Source organism: Carcharhinus amblyrhynchos, unplaced genomic scaffold (genome assembly GCF_965287045.1).
Source record: "Carcharhinus amblyrhynchos unplaced genomic scaffold, sCarAmb.v2.hapA scaffold_42, whole genome shotgun sequence".
Taxonomy (NCBI): Eukaryota; Metazoa; Chordata; class Chondrichthyes; order Carcharhiniformes; family Carcharhinidae; genus Carcharhinus; species Carcharhinus amblyrhynchos.
This window is the reverse complement of record NW_027649783.1, coordinates 2,034,371-2,057,648: the sequence shown is the minus strand read 5'-3', so window position 1 is coordinate 2,057,648 and position 23,278 is coordinate 2,034,371. Positions and strand designations below refer to the sequence as shown.

Sequence of the window (23,278 nt, the reverse complement as noted above, 5' to 3'; positions counted from 1 at the left end):
GAATTGTTCAAAATCATAGAATGGAGCATCCATTGTGGATATATAGAACATAGAACATTACAGCGCAGAACAGCCGACCGATTAAAAAGCAATGACCCTCTAACCTAAACCAATCCCTTTCCACCCATAAACCTGTCCACGGATCTCTTAAACGCCCCCAAATTAGGCGCATTTACAACTGCAGCAGGCAGGGCATTCCAATCCCTATTTAATTTTGTTTTAATTTTAATTTATTTTTTTTATTTTAATTTTTAATATTTAATTTCAATTTAAATTTAAAGGAAACTTTAAACTGTGCAGCTGTGCTGTGCTTCAGGAGCTGGTTTTACACAAATCTCCATTCATCAAAGTGTTGCCTCTCCTGCTGAGCATTTCCTGTTTTTGTTTCAGATTTCCAGCTTCCAGCTTTGTGTTGTGTTCTGTTCAGGGGTTTTACTGCAACTGATCCGCCCTGTGACAGAGGGAGTAGAATGTGTCTCCCGACGATGAAGCCTGCCAGATTAGACTCCAAGATGTGCAAGAGAATGAGGAGGAAAGAGAGGGAGGATCATTCTGGACAGATTTCCTATAAAAAGGACATAAAGGTCTGCAATTCCAACGCTGTTTTAACAGGCATAAGATGTTCAACATGGTTTGCAATCAGTGAAGTTCCCGACGTTTTAAATACAAGATTGTTGAACTTACCAGCAGCTGTTAACATTGTCAAGAATCCATATAAGACCCTGTAAAGGGTACATTGGACATGTGACTCTGTGGCGCAATGGATAGCGCGTTGGACTTCTAAATACAGATCGGTTAGCCATTCAAAGGTTGTGGGTTCAAATCACATCAGAGTTGTGTTTTGGATCAGATTAGTAGCAAACGGTTTGCTGCTTCATTGACGCGATTCAGCTTTGACATAGATATTTCCTGCTCTGCCATCTTTCCACGCTGTGTTTGTTTACTCGGTTCTCAGGGAAACCACAGAAGAAAACACAAACCCCAGTGGCTTTCTTAACGTTTGATATTGCGTTCGCTGATTGCGTTGGAAGTAGGAACTTATTTTTCAATAATTCTTCTGCTTCTTTTGGAAGATAAAGAAGATTAAAAACTCACACGCAACAACAACAACTTATAAATAACTAAAAATCAGTCAATAAATATCAGTGCCCTGCAGCGCGGTGGTGTTATCCTGATGTATCTGCTGCACTTGTCCTTCTAGGCTGTAGTGGCCGTGGGTTTGGAAGGTGCTGGAAAAGGAGTCTTGCTGTGTTGCTGCAGTGCATCCTGTAGATGGTGCACACTGCTGCCATTGTGTGTCTGTAGTGGAGGGAGTGAACTTTTATACATGAGAAGAGAATGAAGTGGGATGCTTTCTCCTGGATGGTGGGAAATGTTTGTAGAGCTGTTCAGGTTGCATTCAACCAGGCAAGTTATCCCAGGAAAACAGGTGTTCCGGTTTCCTCCCACAAAGATGAGCAGTTTGGGCGGATTGGCCATGCTCGATTGCCCCTCGGTCCCCAAAGTGTTTGTACAGGTAGATTAGCGGGCATAGGGCCTATGTGCGATTCTCTGACGGAGAGTCGCTACAGACTCGATGGGCAGAATGGTCTCCTTCAGCACTGTCCGGATTGTATGATTCTAAGGTCATTTGACAGTGTTAGAAATTCCCTGAGGGGACAAAAAAAAGAAAACTGTGTTTGTAGAACTTACACCGTTGGGTTTGTTGCAAATTAAATGTTTTTTTTCACATCAAGATGATGAAAATACCTCGATCGTGTAAATAAACAGTCGGAATAATCGTGGGGAGTCTCGAAATGTATTTTTGTTTCATCTTTGTAGATGATCAACTGTGAAGGGATAGATAATATTGACTAGCAAGGAAGGGACATTGTGACTTGCACAATTGCAAAGATCACTTGATAGGAATCCAGGCTGGACTGAGATTCAAACCCCACATCACCTGTTTACCAGAAAGGCGATTTCAACAACTAAACCACACAGACTTCCTGTGGGGTCGAATGCTGGAAAGTCGTTCCGGATACTGTGTATTTGTGGAAATAAGTGATACTAACAGTGTCCGTGCACACTGATTGGAAACAAGGATATGCCTGCTGTTACACAGGCACTTTAACCAAATTAGCCACAGAGCCTGACATTGCTAACTTTGGTACAGCGGAATGCTGGAAATACGTTCCAGATCTGGTCGTGTTTGTGAAAACAGATTTACGATCAGTACTGGAAAGGATCTGTGAAAATAGAGATAGTTCACATTTCAGATGCAGACCTTACACTGGAACGACTGTTTCTCTCTCCACAGATGCTATGGGATCCCGGATAGATTCATGAAAGAAAAATAATTGGATCCTACAGTGGGCTATGACTGCACCGATTTCAAATCCCCCTTTCCCCCGATGTTGAACAAAAACATCAGGCACATCACTCAGTGAAACTCTTCCGTTCAACATTGAGCGGTTTATCGTGAGTTGGTTGCAAATACTGTTTTCAGACACAAATCTGGTATAAAAGTAGCTGTGTTCAGGGTGTGATTCATACACACAGTTTTCTGCTCTGAAGGCAGGCGTGCCCCTTGTGTGGCGCGAGATTTTTTTTAATGATTCATTCATCCGGGAAATGTGTGTCACTGACCCGGGAAGCCTGTATTCTCCAAATTAATTATCTTTGAGTAATTGGCGATGAATTCATTCTGGAGCCAGTGCAGTTCATGTGGTGTCTGTGCACACACACACTGCCGTTCGGGAGGAATTTCCAGGATTGTGAACCATCGGAACGGGAATATGTTTCCAAGTCAGGATGATGTGTCTCGGAGTGGAACTCAGAGATGGTCGTTGTTTCTCTGCATCTGCTGCCCTTGTGGTGCCAGGTGAGAGATTTCTTGGGTTTGGATGGTGCCGCGCGAAGGAAAATGTAATTAATGTCAGGAGTGGGATTTGAACCCACGCCTCCAGAGGAGACTACAACCTGAACGCAGCGCCTTAGACCGCACGACCACCCTGACTGCCTGCCGGAAAGGGTAAAACCTCTGCCCAAATCGATTAGAGTTCCATCTTTCTTGTTATTCCATTTCAAACACTGTCTCCGCATTGACTGATTGAGGGTGAACTGATCACTTATTTTGAGGTTCACGGACCAAGGTGAAGGTAAGACTCAGAGTCCCACAGGTTTGAGGGGTGAATAGTCCAGCACCATTCCATATTCTTCATCCAAATGAGAAACTCCAGCTGGCAATCGATTCAAATCAGGACACCAGCTTTAGGTAGAGGTTTGCCACCATGAAGACAGGTGGTTTCAGAAGCTCCAAAACAGGCATCAGTTTCATTTGCAGCACTAATGGCAGATATTGTCTTTCCAGAATCGGCCGTTCCGCCATGAAAATTAATGCCGGGTTAGGTGGAATGGTCACGTTAAATTTCCCCTTAGGAGTATTAGCGTGTTAAATACGTGGGGTGATTAGGATAGGGCCTGTGTGAGGTTGTTGTTGGCACAGGCTCGGTGGGCCGAATGGCCTCCTTCTTACTGTCGAGATTCTATGAAGTTCGGGGCGGCAGTTTCACTTCCCGGAGAATATTGATGACTGTTCTCTGATAACATTAAAACTTCTAACCAGTCAATGTCTGTTTGAGAACTGGCCATGAATAGAGCTGACACTGAAACGGTTCATATTGAATTAGTTCCAGCAAATTGGTTCTTGAAGCGGTGTTAATATAATGCTTTCAGAGAATGTCACAGCTTCTTAAAGGATCAGTTGCGCTTGTTTTTCGTTTGTTCATTAATTTTGTGAATCTATTTGAAGCGGCTGCAGTTGGTCAGTTTGCAGGGGCGGAGCCAGGTTCTAAAGTTAGAGAGGGCGAACACATAAAAAAGGCGCCACGGCGCATACCGCTTGTGTATTCATCTCACTTACTGTCCTGTCTGGAGACAATACACATCTCTTTAACCTATGCTTAATGCTATCTCCACTCATATTGTCTGCGCCTTTAAGATTTGATTAGCTGTAAAGACTCGCATTCTGATCAGTATTCTGTAAACTGAGTCTTTATCTGCCCTGTTTGTGATCAGAACTCCCACTCACCTGACAAAGGAGCAGCTCTCCGTAAGCTAGTGGCGTTTGTTAACAAATAAACCTGTTGGACTTTAACCTGGTGTTGTGAGACTTCTTACTGTGTTTACCTCAGTCCAAAGCCGGTATTTCTACACCTTGGAAAGAGGCAACAGGGGAGCAGTTCGACTGAGGTGCAGAAGCTCGGAGAATGAGGATGGCGTCCTTAAAGGGAGTGGGGAATGAGGATCTGTACTCGACTTGTGAGTCGGTGGGGTTTTAATTACAGGTGGTCAGTCTGTGTAGAATTGGAGACAGAGAGGTCAAGGAAGGATAGGGCAGTATCAGAGATGGACCATGTGAAGGTGCGAGAGTGAAAAGTGGAAGGAAAGTAGCTTTTTTTTGTCCAGGTGCAGAAGAGAGCAAGACGCGGCACCGATACAGTCAGCGATGCAGCAAAAAAAATTGTGTGTGTGTGTGTGTGTGTGTGTGTGTGTGTGTGTGTGTGTGTGTGTGTGTGTGTGTGTGTGTGTGTGTGTTATGGGGCGGGGTGGGGGTGGGGGCTGGTGGCGCAGAGATGGAACAGGATTGAACAAGGAACATTCCACAAACCGGCAGTTTAACAGAGCCTAGTGGGTGAAACGATTAACTTTGCTTCTTTCCATGCTGCTATCTAACGATTACAGGTTCGAGTCCGGTCTCTTTCTACAGAAATCTGGTGGAACCTCCTGAAAACCGAGCTCTCGCCCGTTAACTGACATCCACCGTTATTCCCAAACAACTTTCTCAGAATTAAATTCCTTGTAACTTTGTTCATTTAATTCTCACTCGTCTGAATGTTTTTAGATCAGATATTCCACAATGTATGTTTGATCAGGATAAATTGTTAATGTTCCAAAACTAGAACAAAATGCTTTGCATCAATCGGCTAATTGAAATTCTGTGGCAGGAAATCTAATCTCCTCAGGAAGAGGGTTAATGCTGAGCTGAATGAACTGTTTTTGTTTACAGGGATGAAAGGTGATGTCAATGGGCTGGTAATCCAGGGGCCCGCGCTAATCTTTGGGGACACGGAGTAAATCCCACCACGGCAGCTGGTGAAATTCAAATTCACTGATTTAACACATAGGCACATGGATAGAAAACAGAAACAGGAGGAGGCCATTCGGCCCAAACAACGCTGGAATTGAAAGCAAGCCTCAGAAATGGCGGCCTTGAAATTTCCATCGATTCTTTTCCACAGAAAACACCTTCACAGAACAACAGGGAACATTTCACACAAAAGAAGAAAAAACTTCTGCTCAAGACGGATGATATTTACAAACCGGGAACACATCTACACAACAGGGAAGAATTTGTCAGAACCACAGTGAAGATCTGTCAACGGGAGAGTCACAGTTCCAAACAGAGAGAACAGTTACACAGCAGAGAGCACAGTTACACAACAGAACATACATTTCAAAACAAGGCCTATCTTTGTGTAACAGAAAATCCCTTTTCATACTTAATCAGTTTTTCCATCTCAGTATCTTGCTGATTTGTTCGAATATTTTCTGTCTCTCATTGTGAGTGTGACCTAATAGTTTTTTACTGGTTTTCTGTTTGTTTTACTCTGTCTGTTACATTCGGGATGATGTTACGTGTTATTATACAGCCAGGGTGAGCTTCCCAGGGCCTCGTTTGTAATGAAAAGAGACAGTGAATAGATTCCTGGCTCGCGGGCAGCAGTAATAAGCAGGGAGGGGCTGACTTTGGGAGCAGAGTGGCGCAGCGGAAGCGTGCTGGCCCCACAACCCAGAGATCGATGGATTGAAACCATCCTCTGCTATCACCTACTCACTCCATCAAATATAAACAGTGATGGTCTTAGTTTTCATTAATGAGTAGCCCAGAGCACTTGTCGCCATTGGCTGGACAGTTTATTCAGCCAACAGCGCGGGATCAATTCCCGGTTCAGTTGAGATTGATCATGAAGGCTCCGCCTTCTCAGTCTTGCTCCTCTCCTGAGGTGTGAATCCTCTGGTTAAATCACAGCCAGTCAGCTCTCCCCATTGATGGCTCCCAGAAACAACTGGGACTGTGAACCTTGCTTTAACTTTACCGACACTGGACAAATCATATTCCTCACACATTGTTCAAATATAAAAGTGCATAAAAAATTAACTAAACATGAGAATCGGATCATCCCTAAAATTTCATTTCTATCCCAGTTTTTGAATTTGTCATTTCAGGAACAACCAAAATCCAAAGACCGACACAGAAAAGCTCCGTGATTGGGACACACAGCCCTCTACTGGGAGGTCAGACTCTCTCCTGTTGCTCCACAAACTCACAGCACTTGCTCTGTTTTACATCAAGGTCATGTTCGGTGAATTCAAAACCAAACCGGGAGCAGAGAGGTGAACTGTCTCTCTCTTTACTTTCTCTGGATTTACATCAAATGGAAAAGTAACAACGAATCAAGAGAAAGCAGGAAGGCAGCGTTATCCTGCGGGAGAAATGTGTTCTTTGTTACGGATGTTAAAACACAAGAGGTGGTTTGGGGAGCAGTCCCTGCATGACGAGGTGGCCGAGTGGTTAAGGCGATGGACTGCTAATCCATTGTGCTGTGCATGCGTGGCTTCGAATCCTATCCGCGTCGGTGGTGTACTTGTTCTGTCTCCTTACTGCCGCTGAACTGATGATTCGCTCAGTGTTTTGAGGTTCACGGAACCAAGATGAAGTTTGGACACACAGGATTGAGGGGTGAATGTTCCAGAACAATTCCATATCTCGAATCCCATGAGGAACTCGAGCTGACTATCGATTGAAATCAGCACCCCAGTTTTGGACAGGAGTTTGCCACCAGGTAAACATGTGGTTTCAGAAGATCCAAAGCAGACTCCAGCTTCATTTGCGGCCCGAATGGCAGATTTTGTCTTTCCAGAATCGGCAGCTTAGCCATGAAAATTAGCGCCGGAGTAACGGGGGATCGGCCATGCTAAATAGTCCCTCAGTGTCAGGGGGACTAGCACGGTAAAGATGTGGGGTTATGAGGATACAGGCAAAGTTTGAATGTTTCACCAGACAATCTTCTCTCTTCCATCTTCTTCCATCGGGAAGAATGTATACAACAGTCTGGGGTCACCTACCAACCGACTCAAGAACAGTTTCTGCCCTGCTGCCATCAGACCTCTGAATGAACCTTCCTTACATTGAGTTGGCATTTCTCAACACCCTAGCTATGATTGTGACACTACGTTCTGCAGTATCTCCTTTCCTTCTCTATGAAGGGTATGCTTTGTCTCCAAGGCACACAAGAAATAAAACCTTTCACTGCATACTAGTACATGTGACAATAATAAATCAATTCAAATGAAATAAAACAATGATGAGAAGTCCTACATGTCATTCTTTGTGCCACAGACCCCCAGCTGCAGCGCTCACACTGCAACAAAAAGTGTTCAGAGCAGAAAGTGCATCTTGGTGAAATAATCGGCCAATTCCAATTGGTTTCCGTTCAACATTTAAGCAAACGAACATCTAAGAATGACACATCGCGATAGGGAAAGGGTATCGTGGGGAAAAAATACACGAATCAAAGTGTGTCAGACGTGACAGCCGTCAAACTGAACAGAAGCAGATATCCATTATGCAAATACTCCCAGAGCCTCAAGAGAAACCCTTTCCCCAACTAAGTGTTTGTACAGTTTTATTTGTTGCTCTTGCATTGACAGGTAACAATAAATCACAACCTCACCAACCAGTGACAGCCAGTTAAATAACCATCCCACACTCGCTGATAATGGAGTTTCTGACAGTGACAGTTTCTGACCATCCTCCGATTGGACCTGGAGGGAACCAGATTCACTGTCAGAGCTGGACTTTCTTACAGAGTGGGTGACAGAGCCAGGTGAGAGATGGTGATGGAGTGGTGACTGTGAGAGCATTTGACCAAGGGTCAGTTCCTGACCATCACTGTTCTGATTTATTTAATTAGTGATCGCAGGTCATAACAGTAGGTGGACACTCTTAAAATGAAATTCACTAAAAATCCTCACCATCACGATCTTTCTAATGGAAAATTCAGCTTCAATTTGCTTTGAGTGGAAACTTTGTGAAATGAAAGAACAGGCCTCAGAATTGATCAATGAGTTCCCAGTAAGGAACAATTGTAAAAAGGTGGCTTCAACCAGACAAGCCAAGTTCAGTTTCCAAACTGCGCTCCGGGGTCTCCTGGTGCCTGATAAAATCAGCAACTGAGGAAGCTCCGTAATTGAAACGAACACAAATATCAAGGGCGTGTGCGGCGTGAGCGGCGTGAGCGATGGTATTATAGTGGTGAGCATAGCTGCTTTCCAAGCAGTTGACCCGCGTTCGATTCCCAGCCATCTTATTGATAATTTATTTAGAATCTTATCCGCGGCCTCTTGGACTTTAAACAGAGTGAACAAACACAGGGTGAACACAAAATTCGGCAGTAATGGAGGTTTTATTTTCATTTTCTCTTCCGACGTAATTAGATTTCAATGGAAAAATATTTAAATAGAAAAACAAGTCTCCGACCTAATAAATGAATTCAGAGACAGAGATACAAAGTATAAGGTGAGGAACAAATTTCAGCTCACACTCTGTGCTCTGCACAATCCTGGTTCCTGATGAAGTTAATATGTGCACATTACTGAGGTGGTTACATTATTCTGGTAAATAAGCAGCTGCGATAGCTGAGTGGTTGAGGCGCTGGATTTGAAATCCAATGGGGTTTCCCCGCGTAGATTCCAACACTGCTCATAGCGCTTATGGTTGGAAATGTTTGCTTCAGGCAGCCATCCTGGGGAGTTTTTGATATGAAGTATTTGGATCTCCATCATGCATTCAGCTGCATGGTTCTGGGCCAGGTGCAGGCAGCTGAGTTTGGAAAGGACACCTGGGTATCCTCGGGTTGGTATGGACAAGATGGGCCGAATGGCTTCCTTCGGGACTGTCACTTTGGTTCTTTCGATGGTTCCATCAGCAAAATCATAACGTGTTCCATGAGCAAAAACAAATCAATGAATTTTCAGTTAGAAAGAATAGTAAAAAGGTGGCTTCAAACTGTCCAGAAAAACGAGACGAGTCAAGTTCAGTTTACAAACTGTCCGATGGACAGACCTGGTGTCTGATGAAATCAGCAACGGAGGTAGTTCCGTAATTATACCTGATTCCACGGATATTAGAGGGAGGTTTTTCATACAGAGGGTAGTGGGGGTATGGAATGCTCTGCCAAGTAAGGTGGTGGAGGCAGGCACGCTGGAGTTGTTTAAGAGTAACTGAGACAGGCACATGAGTGGGTTGGAGATGGGTGGATATAGGAGATTGTTTTAAATAAGGTTCATTAGCATTGGGACGTCCCTGGTAATGTAAATGGATATGGTCTGAAAATAATGTTTTTTCTCTTTTCATTCACAAGTTTAAGTCAGTCCGCCTTGTGTCCAACGAGGGGCATACACGCGATGGGTCGTACTTGGGCTGCTCTTGAATGTTCGAGATTGGCCGAGTGCTTCATGTCGTTAGTGTGTGCTTAAACTGGACCAGATACTGGCCACACGACAGCTCAGTGACTATCACTGATTGCTGTGCAGATACATGGATTTGGGCCGGTGTCTGTGGGAGTTTGCGCATTCTCCCCGTGCTTGCGTGGGTTTTCTCCGGGTGCTCCGGTTTCCTCCCACACCCCAAAGATGTGCTGTTAGGCTGATTGGAAGTAATAAATTGTCCCTAAATTAGTTTGCCTCAATGTGGATGGCCATAAAAACAATAGATAGGGGTCATGGGTAGAGAGGTGGGCTGGTAGTATTAAAATGGCGGCGCGGGCTCGTTGGGCCGAAGGGCCTGTTTCCGGGGCTGTTTTTGTTCTTTGTTCTTAAAATAAGGGTGGCTGTTGTGTTGTGAGGGATGGTGGTATAGTGGTGAGCATAGCTGCCTTCCACGCAGTTGATCTGCGTTGGACTCCCGGCCATCGCATTGATGATTTACTTACAACTTTATCCACTTCCTCCTGTGTTTTCAACCGAGTGGACAAAACCAGGGCGAGCGCAACATTTTACGGTAATGAAATACAATAGAGATTTGTCTTTTTCTTTTTATTCGGAACTAATTTGTTTGTAATGAAAAATTACTGAGATACAAAAAACAAGTCTCTGACCCAGTAAGTGAGTTCTCCGTCAGAGACAAAGATACAAAAGTAGAGGAACAAATTTCAGCTCACACACTGAGCTCTGTACAATAACGGTGCCTGATGAAGTTCGTATGAACGCTACTGAGGTGATTATATTAGCTGAACAGCCCGTGGAGCTACGATGGCCGAGTGGTTAAGGCGTTGGATTAGAAATCCCATGGCGTTTCCCCGCGCAGGTTCGAGTCCTGCTCGCAGCGATTATCATTGAAAGTGTTTGCTTCCGGCAGCCCCAGAGCCGGAACTCCTTCTGGTATTTTGGTGCCAAGTATGTGGATCACCATCATGCTTTCAGCTCCATGGCTCCGGGCCGAGTGCAGGAAGGTGAGCTTGAAGAGGACACCTGGGTGCCCTCGGGCTGACATGGACAAGATAAGCCGAATGATTCAGTGCTGTTCCCTTTCTCTGGTTCCATGAGGGAAATTATAATGTGAGCAGATTGAAAAACAACAGCATCAGGAGCGCAAGGACAAAACAAGGTCTCATTTCAGAGGAAGATTCTTATGGAATGACACACAGAACATAAGAAATACATTTCATCAGAATGCACTGAATGATCATTTCAAAATGCTGCTTGGATGATGTGACATCGTGTTCATTCAAACACATTGCTGCAAGCTGGTCATTATTGGGCGTTAGGAACTCCTGGTTATAGCAGATTGGGAATGGAAGGAGCAGCTTCACATCTGCACATTGACAGGTCAAACTGTGTCTCAGATTGACAGCTCCCAGGAGAGGTTTTCCTCTCCTCTCGCTCTGTGCTGTGGATTCTCGGGGATTAGTTGGAGTTTCCCAGCTCAGTAACTGTGAAAGCCTCTGATGCCGGCGAATGTCACAGTGTCTGTTCCCCAGATTCAGGGGGCTGCAGCCAATCAGAGCTGTGCCTCGGTTAACCCAGAACTGGCTCAAATGGTGATATTGTTCACAAGCTGAATTCTATTTGATCAGATGTAGATACAGATTGTGTGCACTCAGTCACTAAACAACAAGATCCCACCTTCATATAGAGTTGATGTGAAGGGGTTTGGAGGGATAGAGTGAGTTAGAGCAGTGAGACACAGACCGCCAGACAGTGCCTCAGTGACAGAAATCCTTGTAAATTCCGGCTTTATCCAGAGAGATTCTCTTGGAGAAACAGAAGCTTCAGTCTCAGCTCTCATAAGAACATAAGAACTAGGAGCAGGAATAGGCTCCCCCTTCAAAACCATCATGGCTGATCTTTTTGTGGTCTCAGTTCCATTTACCCACCCGCTCACCCTTAATTCCGTTTTTGTTCAAAAATTTATCTATTCTTGCCTTAAAAACATTTAGTGAGGTAGCCTCAACTGCTTCACTGGATACAGAATTCCTCAGATTCAAAGCCCTTTGTGTAAAGAAGTTCCTCCTCTGCTCAGTCCTAAATCCGCTTCCCCTTATTTTGAGGCTACCCTGCACCACCTCCCCCCTCCTCCACCGGCCCCACCCGCCCAGTTCTAGTTTCACCAGCCAATGGAAACAACTTCCCTGCTTCTATCTTATCTATTCCCTTCATAATTTTATATGGTTCGATAAGATTTCCCCTCATTCTTCTGAACTCCAATGAGTATAACTCCAGTCTACTCAGCCTCTCCTCATACACCAACACTCTCATCTATGGAATCAACCTAGTGAGTCTCCTCTGCACTCCCTCCAGTGCAAGTATATCCTTTCTCAAGTACACGTTACCCCATAGCACCTGCAAACCAACTCCTTGAGATTCCTGCACAAGGATACCCAGGTCCCTTTGCAGAGCAGCATGCTGCAATGTTTTCCTATTTAAATAATAGTCTATTTTGCTGTTATTTCTACCAAAATGGATGATATCAGATTTACCAACATTGTACTCCATCTGCCAGACCCTTGCCCACTCACTTAGATTATCTATATCTCTTTGCAGACTTTCAGCATCCTCTGCACATTTCGCTCTTCCATCCATCTGAGTGTCATCTGTGAATTTCGACATATTCATATAGCTCTCAATCATATTGTAGCAGAGACACATTATTAATCCCACACCCAGAAACAGTTCTGCATTTTGACAGACGAGATGGGGAAAGGAAAGAAAAAAAAAATTGGTCCAGTTCTAAACTGTGTGCAAGCTCAGAGGGACCTGAGATTCAGAGAGATCTTTGAGAGTGAGAGGAAATTTTGAACATGTCATTCGGAAAGCGGATTGGAACCTTGGCTTCATAAGTGGAGGCAATGTTTCTGCATAGAATCTCTGCATTGGAAAAGGAAGCGATTTGGCCCATTGAGTCTACAACAACTTTCTGAAAGAACGTCTTTTACACAATTTTTACCTGGCGAATCCCCAGAACCTATACATCCTGGGACACTGAGGGACAATTTAACATGGCCAATGTACCTAACCAGCATGTGTTTGGAATGTGGGAGGAAACTGGAGCACCCAGAAGAAACACATGTCGGCACAAGGAGAACGTGCAAACTCCACACACCCAAGGCCCGATTCAAACACGGACACCAGGGCTAACCACTGTGCCGGTTTGCCGCCTTTTTCAAAACAGGGAAAATATGCTTCATTGTTTTACATTTTGTTTTGCCTTAATTGCTAATGACGGGACAGATATTGAGGATTTGAGGTAAGATGTGGAGGCGCGCGATCGCTGACATATTATTAACTTTACGACGAAAATTTTGTGTTTGAAAAAAGACCGTTGTATTGAAATCTCACTCTGGGGCTCAGCAGGGGTATTAGGGGGAATCTTTGATTGAAAATCGTTTTATTTTACACAGGAGAGACGGAGATCTCATGATCAGAACAGACACACAAACACAGTTGGATTCGTCTGACCCGCCCGCTCCTTTCAGACACTCTCTCTTCCACAATACTCACATCGACACATTCACAGGACAAAACTTTCACCCAATGGAAGGTCCCAGGACGGAATTTCTCCTCCTTCCGGCCTTTGCTCCGGATTCCAGGGGGTTAGTTAGAGTTTTTCACCTCAGTAACTGTTAAACACTCTGAGGGCCGCTCCCCGCAGATTGTCTTTCAATTCATTCATGGAATGTGGGTGTCCCTGTCTGGGTCAGCATTTATTACCCAGCCCTAATTACCCTTGGGAAGGTTGTGGTGAGCTGCCTTTTTGAACTGCTGAAGTATATGTGATGTAGGATCACACCTGTTAACCAGATTCTGTGGCAATTGGACAGTGAGCCACAGATGCTGCATTCAGGGGCTGTTGATCAGATTCCGTGGCAAGACCCAATCATGTCTGTCCACCACCGCATCCACCCCCCCCCCCCTTCCCCCCAACCGCCCTCCAATTATTATAGTGATTGCAAATATCATTGTGTTTCTTTAGGGTCAATATACAAATTATTTTCTCTCAGAATCTCTAAATTCTCCAAAACCAACATGCTTAGCAAATGAAAAACACAAAGGGACTTAGCAGTCCTTGTTCAAGATTCTCTTAAGGTTAACGAGCAGGTTCAGTCGGCAGTTAGGAAGGCAAATACAATGTTAACATTCATGTCGAGAGAGCTCGAATACAAGAGCGGGGATGTACTTCTGAGGCTGGATAAGGGTCTGGTCAAACGCCATCTGCAGTTTGTGAGCACTTTTTGGCCACATATTTAAGGAAGGATGTGCTGGCATTGGAAAGGATCCAGAGGAGGTTCACGAGAATGATTCCTGGAATAAAGAGCCTGTTGCACGAGGAACGGTTCAGGATACTGGGCCTGTACTCGTTGGAGTTTAGAAGCATGGGGGCGGGTGGGGGCGGCGGTGCGGTGGAGTGGGCTATCTTATTGAAACCTACAGGATACAGGCGAGGCCTGGATAGAGTGAACGTGGAGAGGATGTTTCCACTAGTAAGAGAAACTAGAACCAGAGGGAACAACCTCAGGCTAACGGGACGGTCCTTTCAAACAGAGATGAGGAGGAATTTCTTCAGCCAGAGATTGATTCATCTGTGGAACTATTTGCCACAGAAGACTTTGGGCGGCAGGTTATTGAGTGTCTTTAAGAGAGAGGCAGATAGTCCTTTATTAATAAAGGATTCAGGGGTGAATGAGAAAAGGCAGGAGAATGGGGATGAGAAAACTATCAGCATGATTGAATGGCGGAGCAGACTCAATGGACCGAGTGGGATAATTCTGATCCTGCGTCTTATGGTCTTATGGTGATTCACTCAACTTTTCCAAATCACTCTGCCGGATATGGTGTAAGGTGGCACTGAGAGAATGGGATGGGGAGAGAATGCGGTGACTGCAGTCTGACTCTGATTCTTCAAACCAGTTAGTGCCCCCTTGTAGAAAGTGAATGTGTCTGAGAACAGGAGAAAAGCAGGTCGTGAGACAGGGATTTATTTTCTATAAAAAGTAAAACAAACTTCGAACCAGTCAGTGTCTGTCTGAGAACTGGAGGGGAGGGGAGGGGGTCTGCTCAAATAAAATTCACATCAATATTCTCATCATCCATGTGTGTCTGACGGAAAATCTAGTTTAAAGTGGAAACGTTGTTGAGATTTTTTTAAAGCCCTCGAAACTAATCAATGAATTCTCAGTCAGAAACAGTGGTAAAGAGGAAGCTGTACCTGTCCAGACAAGCCAAGTTCAGTTTACAAACTGCGTTATGGACACATCTCGTGTCTGATGAAATCAGCAACTAAGTTAGTTCCGTAATTATAACTAATGAAAATAACGACCTTTTAAACCAAGCGAGTGTTGGTGATATCGCGGTGGGCAGAACTGCCTTTCAAGCAGCTGGCACGGGTTCAATTCCCGGCGTCGCAATGGGAATTTATTTAGAAACTTATCCTCTTGTGTCTCGAAACAAATGGACATAAAGTTCAAACGCAACATTTGATGGGAATGAAATAAAAATAAATCTTTTATTTTTTCCCTAAATTTCGGAATCTATTTGCTTTTAATGAACATTTTTTCGAAACATAGAAACAAGTCTCTGAACTAATAAATGAGTTCTCATTCAGAGAGAAAGATACAAAATAAAAGATGAACAAATTCAGCTCACACACTGCTCTCTGCATCATTGCTATGTCTGATAAAGTTAGTAGAAATGTTACCGAGCTGGGGTAAATAAGTAGCTGCGGTGGCCGAGTGGTTAAGGCGTTGGACTCGAAATTCAATGGGGTTTCCCCGCGCAGGTTGGAACCCTGCTCGCGGCGAATCTGGTATAAAATGTTTAATAGTCACAATTTATCTAGAGGGGCAGCCGCTAAAATAAAATGTAACTGTCGGTGTTTCTCTTTTCAAGAAGTGGATTTGTGCTGAGGGCCGGGATGTACTCAGCTGGCGAACTGGGCCGAGTGTGCTGGAAATTCCATGAGAAAGATCATGACGAGAGAAGAAAGAGAAATAAAGCAGCATCAGGGGAACAAGGGCAAAAGGAGGTCTCATATCAGAGGAAGATTCTTATGTAATTACTCACAGAACATAAAGATCATATTTCACCAGAATACAGTGAATGAATGAGAACTTCAAAATGCTGCTTCGATGATATGAAATGGTGTTCATTCAAACACATTGCAAAAGCTGCTCATTACTGGGCGTAAGACATTCCTGGTTATAACAGCTTGAGAAAGGAGATTTCAGGTGGGAAAATAGGGAGGGATAATCGTTTTGGGAAAGGAGGTTTATGTGTAATCATAAGGAAGCAGGAAAAATTCCTGTTTAGAACCGCGTTAACATTCTTGTTGCTTTGAAGTCGGAGTGGGGACGGGATCCAGTTGTTGTGATCCATATTGTGATAAACAACCTTATCTCTGTGAAATCGATTCTAAACATGAAATGTTCACTGATTTCTCCTGATTATTTAGAGTCCTTTTTGAGTAACGGTGGAAGACCGGGTAAAAGGACCTGTTTGGGGTTCATCAGCAACGAGGAAATACATTAAAGAACAGGTCCTCAGGGGTTACAATCTCTGGATTATTACCCGAGCCACATACAAATGGGCATTGGGGTGATTGACAGAATGTAAAGTTCACTAGACTGAAGTCTGGAGCTGGGAGTGAAGTTACGAGGAGTGATTAGAAAAATGAGGGCCTTTTTCTCTGGGGTTTAATTACATTTTTCAGGATGTGATGGTGGGGGTAAAGAAAGCCGAATGATTTCTGCTGGCGGAGGCTGTGGGAACCCTGAGACCTGGTTTTGGGGAGGATGGGTAGAGAGAAAGAGGGACAGAGTTTAACTCCCAGGAATGAAGCTGAGTAACACTTGAGGCCACTCCAAGTTTTGGAATCTTGCCCTCACCCAAAAGGGAATCAGTGAATTGCTAACCCGGGATCGATATCTTCTTGTTAACAGTGGTTATTAAGGGTGACGGGGTAAAGGGGTGAAGGTGGAGATTGGAAACAAAGCCGCCTTCACCTTCCCGAATAACAGGGCAGGCTCGAGGGACTGAATGGACTCGTCCTACTCCCACGCCCTGTGAGCAGATTTCTCAGAGCATTTTAGTGATTGCAGAAGGTTACAGAGATAGGGAGGGTTGTAGTGGCTGGTGGTGGCAGGAGAGGGAAAATAGTTGTAATTGCTGGAGGAGGTTACAGGGAGAGGGAGGGGTGTAGGAGCTGGAGGTAATTATAGAGATAAGTAGGGTTGTAGTGAGTGGAAGGCTTTACAGAGATAGGGAGGTCTGTAGATGCTGGAGGAGGCTACTGACCTATATCTGGGTGGACAGGTTTCAATCTCAAACTTTGCCAAAGGTGCAAAACTTGAAAATATTCTGAACTTTAATAAGAAGGATATTGATAATCTTCAAGAAGATGTAGACAGGCTGGTGGAATGGACAGACACGTGACAGATACAACTTAATTAACGTAAGGAAGTGTGAAGTGAGACATTTTGGTCCGAAGATCAAGGAAGACGATATAAAATAAAGCGTACACCTTTACCCTTCCTAATCCCCATTGCACCTTTACTGCGCTGAGATGCCACAGTCTCTTCACCCATCTCAGAACTCATGAATATCCAGCCTGAAGTCTGCATTTCACCATCTACTTGTACAGTGATCATTAAACATTTGGCACTCCAACTTTCCTTGGCATCTTCTGACACGATTTCCTGCTCCGTCTGACAACTCAGTCAATGTCGCATCTTCACTTAGTGCCCTGTCCATGGTAGGATTATCCTGTCCAGTCCCCAAAGTGTTTCACCTTGCTCAGTTGTATTGCCCAGATTGCATCGTTCCAACTTTTCGATTCTCCATTAATAAAAAATGAATAGCGAAACTTTCCGTAACTGAGTGGCGCAGCGGAAGCGTGCTGGGCTCATAACCCAGCAGTCGATGGGTCGAAACCATTCTCTGCTATTTCGCTTTTAGCAACAGCAAAAATAATTCCATGGCGGCTCCTTCAAAATGATTTGACATTTCCGTCCAGGGTGCAGTAACTTTCTTCCGCTTCTCGTTACTGGTTAGCATTTGAATGAGTAACAGATCGCTGAAATGCCATTTACTCACAAACAGACACAAGCTGTAAATGTTGCAAAGACACACAAGCCGAGGTTTTCTTACCCTTGGAGCATAACTATAAGGTTCATGGTGGGAGATATAGGAGGGATGTCCGAGGTAGATTCTTCACTCAGAGAGTGGTTGGGGTGTGGAATACACTGCTGCTGTGATAGTGGAGTCGGACACTTTAGGAACATTCAAGCGGTTATTGATAGGCACATGGAGCACTCCAGAATGATAGGGAGTGGGATAGCTTGATCTTGGGTTTGAACATAACTCGACACAACATTGAGGGCCGAAGGGCCTGTACTGTTCTATGTTCTATGTTCAAGAATCATCCCTTGAATAAACACTGCCACCTTTCAATGTTTAGCGGGTGAGTTTCATGAAGAGCTGAGTGTGATTCCCGCCTTTCTGCTTCTGTACAAGTTTAGTCAAAGGGAAATTATACAAATATATCTTCAATTCTCCTTGTCTTTCACAAAGAACTGAGCGTGTGTTGGATACAGTTTCAACAGTAGCTTTAAAAAGATAGAGAATGGATTTACAAATTTAAAATCCAAGGGTGACATCAATGCCTGAAGTGGTTTTCAGGCTGTGGCGACTAGAATAACAATGCACATTCTCAATTTGAATTGTTCAAAATCATAGAATGGAGCATCCATTGTGGATGAAAGGAAACTTTAAACTGTGCCGCTGTGCTGTGCTTCAGGAGCTGGTTTTACACAAATCTCCGTTAATGAGATGTTGCCTCACCTGCTGAGCATTTCCAGCACTTTTTGTTTTTTTTTGTCAGATTTCCAGCTTCCAGCTTTGCGTTGTGTTCTGTGCAGGTGTTTAACTGGAACAGGGAACAGGTTCTGATCAGCCCCGTGACAGATAGAGTAGAAAGTATCTCCCAACTATCAGGCCTCCGAGATGAGACTTCAAGCTGTACAGGGGAGTGAGGAAGAGAGAGAGGGAGCATCATTCTGTGAGGGACAGATTTCCTGTATAGAGGAGGAACAGGCTTGTTTTTTCACAACTGTTTTAACAGGCATCAGATGTCCCAACATGACTTGCGATCAATGAAGTCCTTCTTGACCTTTTAACTATGAGATTATTGAATTTATCAATAGTTTCCACGTTGTCAAAAATCCATCTGAGGACAAGGAATGTAAAGTTTCAGCCTGTGTCTCTGTGTCGCGTTGGTCTTCCAAATGATGGTAATTCAGTCACTTAAAGGTTGTGAGTTTGAGTCCCACCACAATCGGATTATGGATCAGGTTAGTAACAAACCAGTTGCTGCTTCATTGATGTGATTCACCTTCGGCACCGACATTTCCTGCTCTGCCATCTCTCCATGCTGTTTCTGTTAACCCGGCTCCCAGGGAAACCACTGACTCGAGAATAAATCACAAACCTTTCTTAAAGTTTGACACAAAGTTCACTGGTTGGGTGAGAAATATTAACATCTTCATCAATTAGATATTTCATTTCTTTTGGAAGATAAATAAGATTAAGGAACGCAGACACGCAACAACAACTTATAAATAACTACAATCAATGAATAAATACCAGTGTCCTACAACCTGGCAGTGTCTCCTTTTTCACAAATACCACCAGATCTGCAACGTATTTCCAGCATTCCGCTGAACCCACCCGCAACAGCGACAGGCTCTGTGGCTTAGTTGGTTAAAGCGCCTGCCTAGTAAGTAGGAGATCCTGGGTTCAAATCCCAGCAGAGCCTTGCCTCTTTTTCAATGTTATTCTGATCTTTCTGCTGCGCTTGTCCTTCTTGGTCCCAATGGGTGTGGGTTTGGAAGGTGCTGCCAAAGAAGCTTTACTGAGTTGCTGCAGTGCATCGTGTGGATGGTGCACACTGCTGTCATTGTGTGTCGGTAGTGGAGGGAGTGAGTTTTTATACATGGGAAGCGAATGAAGCGGGATGCTCTGTCTTGGATGGTGCCAAACTTCTGTCGTTCTGTTCAAGTTGAATTCACCCAGACAAATGATCTCAGGAAACAAGGTGATTCGATTTCCTCTCACATTCCAAAGATGAGCAGGTTGAATGGATTTGGCCATGTTAGATTGTCCCTTCGTCCCCAAGGTATTTGTATCAGTAGATTAGCGGAGTGGGTGTGCGGCACTGCGAAGATAGATCCTATGTGCAATCCGCTGTCGGAGGGTCGGTACAGGCTCGATGGGCAGAATGGTCTCCTTCAGCACTGTAGGGTTTGTGTGTTTCTCAGGCCATTTGACTGTGTTCGGAATTCCCTGAGAAAATAATGGAAATCTGTGTTGGTGGAACATTGAGTATATTTAGAAGATTTTTTTTTACTGCAAGATGATGAAAACACCTGGATCATCTCAACAAATAGTCGAGATATTTGTGGGGGTTCTCGAGATTTTTCCATTGTTGGAGATTATCCACTGTGAAGGGAAAGACAAATCTGACAAGCAAATTTGTGACTGGCACAACTGCAAATATCATTGGAAAAGAAACAAGGCTCCACTGGGATTTGAACCCAAGAATCTCCTGCTTATTGGGCAGGCGCTTTAACCAACTGAGTCACAGAGCCTGTCACCTAGCAGGTCATTCGGCTTCAGCGAAAGTTGGAGGCGATGGCTTTGTGGTATTCTCGCTGGAATATGAATCCAGAAACTCAGCTAATACTCTAGATCTCGAATCTTGCCATTTCAGTTGGTGAAATTTGAATTTAATAAAAAGAAGTCTGTAATCAATAATCTACTGCTGACCATGAAATTCCTCACCATCATCGGAAAAACTTATATGGTAAACTGATGTCCTTTAGGGGACAAAACCTACCGTCCTTGCCCGGTCTGGCCCACATGTGACTCCAGATCCACAGCAATGTAGTTGACTCTCAGCTGCCCTCGGGCTGCGAGGTTTGGGCAATAAATGCTGCCCAGCCAGTGACACCCAGGCTCCATGAATGAATAAGAAAGTGTCTGTGTCCTATTGGAGTTCTACTGAAATTTCTGTCGCTCTTTCAAAACCACAGGACGTCCCAAAATATGTTAATGACAATGAAGTCTTTTTGAAATGTAATCACTGTCCAATGGCCCAGTCAGCGACGCTGAAAAAAGTCCATTGGAGATTCAAAATGAGGAAATCCATCAACTCGTTTACAATCCCAGAGATCGCAAATACAGAATGGATTCCAAGCTAATTTACAGTTCCGGGAGCTGACTGTCAGAACAAATCGCTTTTGTACGCACAGTTCCACAGACAGAATCAGAAAGATCCCAATTCTCACACTGCAGCAGATAATGAAAAAAAGAAACACAGTTTGAATATATCTCAAGGCGAAGTTTGCATATTCCCAAATGACCATCCACTGATCCCCATCTTATCAGGGAGGGTTTACTGGTGATGATTTAGTCTAAGGATTACCACACCTCAGCCGAGGGGCAAGGCTGAGAATATCTAAAGTGCTTTCTAATTCGCTCATCAGCATTTCCATTGCAGTAAGGTTGTACCAGATCCTTACTTTCGGTTATAAAGCCCGGGATACTGTATGTTTTATTTATGGCACTTCCAACCTGTCCTGCTATTTTAACACACTCATTGAGTGCCTTGTTCGAGTCTTTACGTCGCTCGTCGACGGTTCTGACGATCTCGAGTGGAACCACAGTCAAGGGCCCTCTGATATTGATTGAGGAACGTGAGCTGATGTCCGAGCTAGAGATGGTATAACCAGCTATCTAGAGTCATCCCAGACAGTCTCGATGAAGGTACCCTCATCATGGGCACCCGCATCGTTTGCGGGATTGCCGATGTTTGCCATAGTTCCCGTTCCCATATTCTGGGCTGGGTATGCCTTGTTGTAGAAGGGATAAGTAGTTATCTCTACCTCCTCGGCTGGATGGGCCGTCCAGACCGGCTCTTCTACAGCGGGCTGTTTGTCTGCCCATATTGGCATATTGGGGGTGATAATTTCCTCTGGCCTGGGACCCGAGTCTACCACCCAATAGAGCCCAGCGGTTTGGTTCAGTCTCAAGATCATGTCTTCCGTTTGGGTCAAGACTGATCTTATTACTAACTCTTTCCAGTTAGTTATTATGTAACCTAGCTATTTGAATTTTTCACAGAGAGCGGTTACAGAGTCGCCTGCGGGGTTGTTATTTATCCGGTTCGCAGCCCATCCGCTCTCCTGCTTTTTAGGCAGACAAGTCATTCCCTTCGCTGATCTCGCCAGATCACCCAGCACGTGGTTTTTTCAATGATTTCTACCAATGCCCACCCATTTCCCGCGGTTCCTGTGCCCCGGTTTGTAATTATACCCTGGATTTTATATTGTCTCTCTGTGTTCTTCCCACCAAAAGGAATCACTTCATTCTTCATCTGCCACCTGTCCTCCCATTGGACCAAACTGTCTGTGTCCTATCGGAGTTCTACTGAAATTTCTGTAGCTCTTTTCACAACCACAGGACGCCCCAAAATATTTTAATGAGAATGAAATATTTTTGAAATGTAATCACTGTCCAATTGCTCAACTTTTCATCTGCCTGTTCGACCAAGTCAGAAATTCCCATGTAGGAATGGGGAATAAATGCTGCAGCTGCGGCTCTGCGGCGCAAAGAATGACATGTTGGACTTCTCATCATTGTCTGGTGAGGTATTCAAAGATTGTGGTTCCGAACTCATCGGAGTCGGCTTTTTAGATAAGGAACTGGTGTATCAATACTCTCAGAGAAGTGAAACTGCCGTTCCGGAAATCATAGAATCCCCACAGGGCAGAAGAAAGATATTCGACCCATCGAGCCTGCACTAAGGGCAATCCGACCCAGGCCACATTCCCGGAATAGAACACAGAACATAGAACATTACAGCACAGAACAGGCCCTTCGGCCCACGATGTTGCGCCGACCAGTTAAAAAACAATGACCCACTAACCTAAACCAATCCCTTTTCGTCCATAAACCTATCCACGGATCTCTTAAATGCCCCCAAACTAGGCGCATTTACAACCGCAGCAGGCAGGGCATTCCAAACCCTCACCACCCTCTGGGTAAAGAACCTACCCCTGACATCCGTCCTATAACTACCCCCCCCCCCCCTTAATTCAAAGCCATGCCCCCTCGTGCTATCTTTCTCCATCCGAGGAAAAAGGCTATCACTGTTCACCCTATCTAAACCTCTAATCATCTTATATGTTTCAATAAGATCCCCTCTTAGCCGCCTTCTTTCCAGCGAAAACAACCCCAAATCCCTCAGTCTCTCCTCATAGGACCTCCCCTCCATACCAGACAACATCCTGGTAAACCTCCTCTGCACCCTCTCCAAAGCCTCCACATCCTTCCTGTAATGTGGGGACCAGAACTGCACGCAGTACTCCAAGTGCGGCCGCACCAGAGTTGTGTACAGTTGCAACATGACGCTGCGACTCCTAAATTCAATCCCCCTACCAATAAACGCCAAGACACCGTATGCCTTCTTAACAACCCTATCTACTTGATTCCCAACTTTCAGGGATCTATGTACACATACACCTAGATCCCTCTGTTCATCCACACTATTCAAAGTCCTCCCGTTAGCCCTACACTCAACACATCTGTTATTCCTAACAAAGTGGATTACCTCACACTTTTC

The 23,278-nt window shown here is 44.5% G+C and overlaps 6 non-coding genes across 6 annotated transcripts; 5 read left to right on the top strand and 1 right to left on the bottom strand.

Moving 5' to 3' along the window:
* The first annotated feature begins 746 nt into the window (after window positions 1-746).
* Window positions 747-837, top strand: trnar-ucu (transfer RNA arginine (anticodon UCU)). The gene is given in 2 exon segments: window positions 747-783; window positions 802-837. It is a non-coding gene; the product is annotated as a tRNA-Arg (tRNA).
* A 5,761-nt stretch (window positions 838-6,598) lies between these two features.
* Window positions 6,599-6,680, top strand: trnas-gcu (transfer RNA serine (anticodon GCU)). The gene has a single exon. It is a non-coding gene; the product is annotated as a tRNA-Ser (tRNA).
* A 3,670-nt stretch (window positions 6,681-10,350) lies between these two features.
* Window positions 10,351-10,432, top strand: trnas-aga (transfer RNA serine (anticodon AGA)). Its single transcript has one exon. It is a non-coding gene; the product is annotated as a tRNA-Ser (tRNA).
* Window positions 10,433-15,318: 4,886 nt separating this feature from the next.
* Window positions 15,319-15,400, top strand: trnas-cga (transfer RNA serine (anticodon CGA)). The gene has a single exon. It is a non-coding gene; the product is annotated as a tRNA-Ser (tRNA).
* A 3,937-nt stretch (window positions 15,401-19,337) lies between these two features.
* On the top strand, window positions 19,338-19,411 carry trnat-agu (transfer RNA threonine (anticodon AGU)). The gene has a single exon. It is a non-coding gene; the product is annotated as a tRNA-Thr (tRNA).
* Window positions 19,412-20,168: 757 nt separating this feature from the next.
* Window positions 20,169-20,243, bottom strand: trnai-aau (transfer RNA isoleucine (anticodon AAU)). Its single transcript has one exon. It is a non-coding gene; the product is annotated as a tRNA-Ile (tRNA).
* Window positions 20,244-23,278: the final 3,035 nt, after the last annotated feature.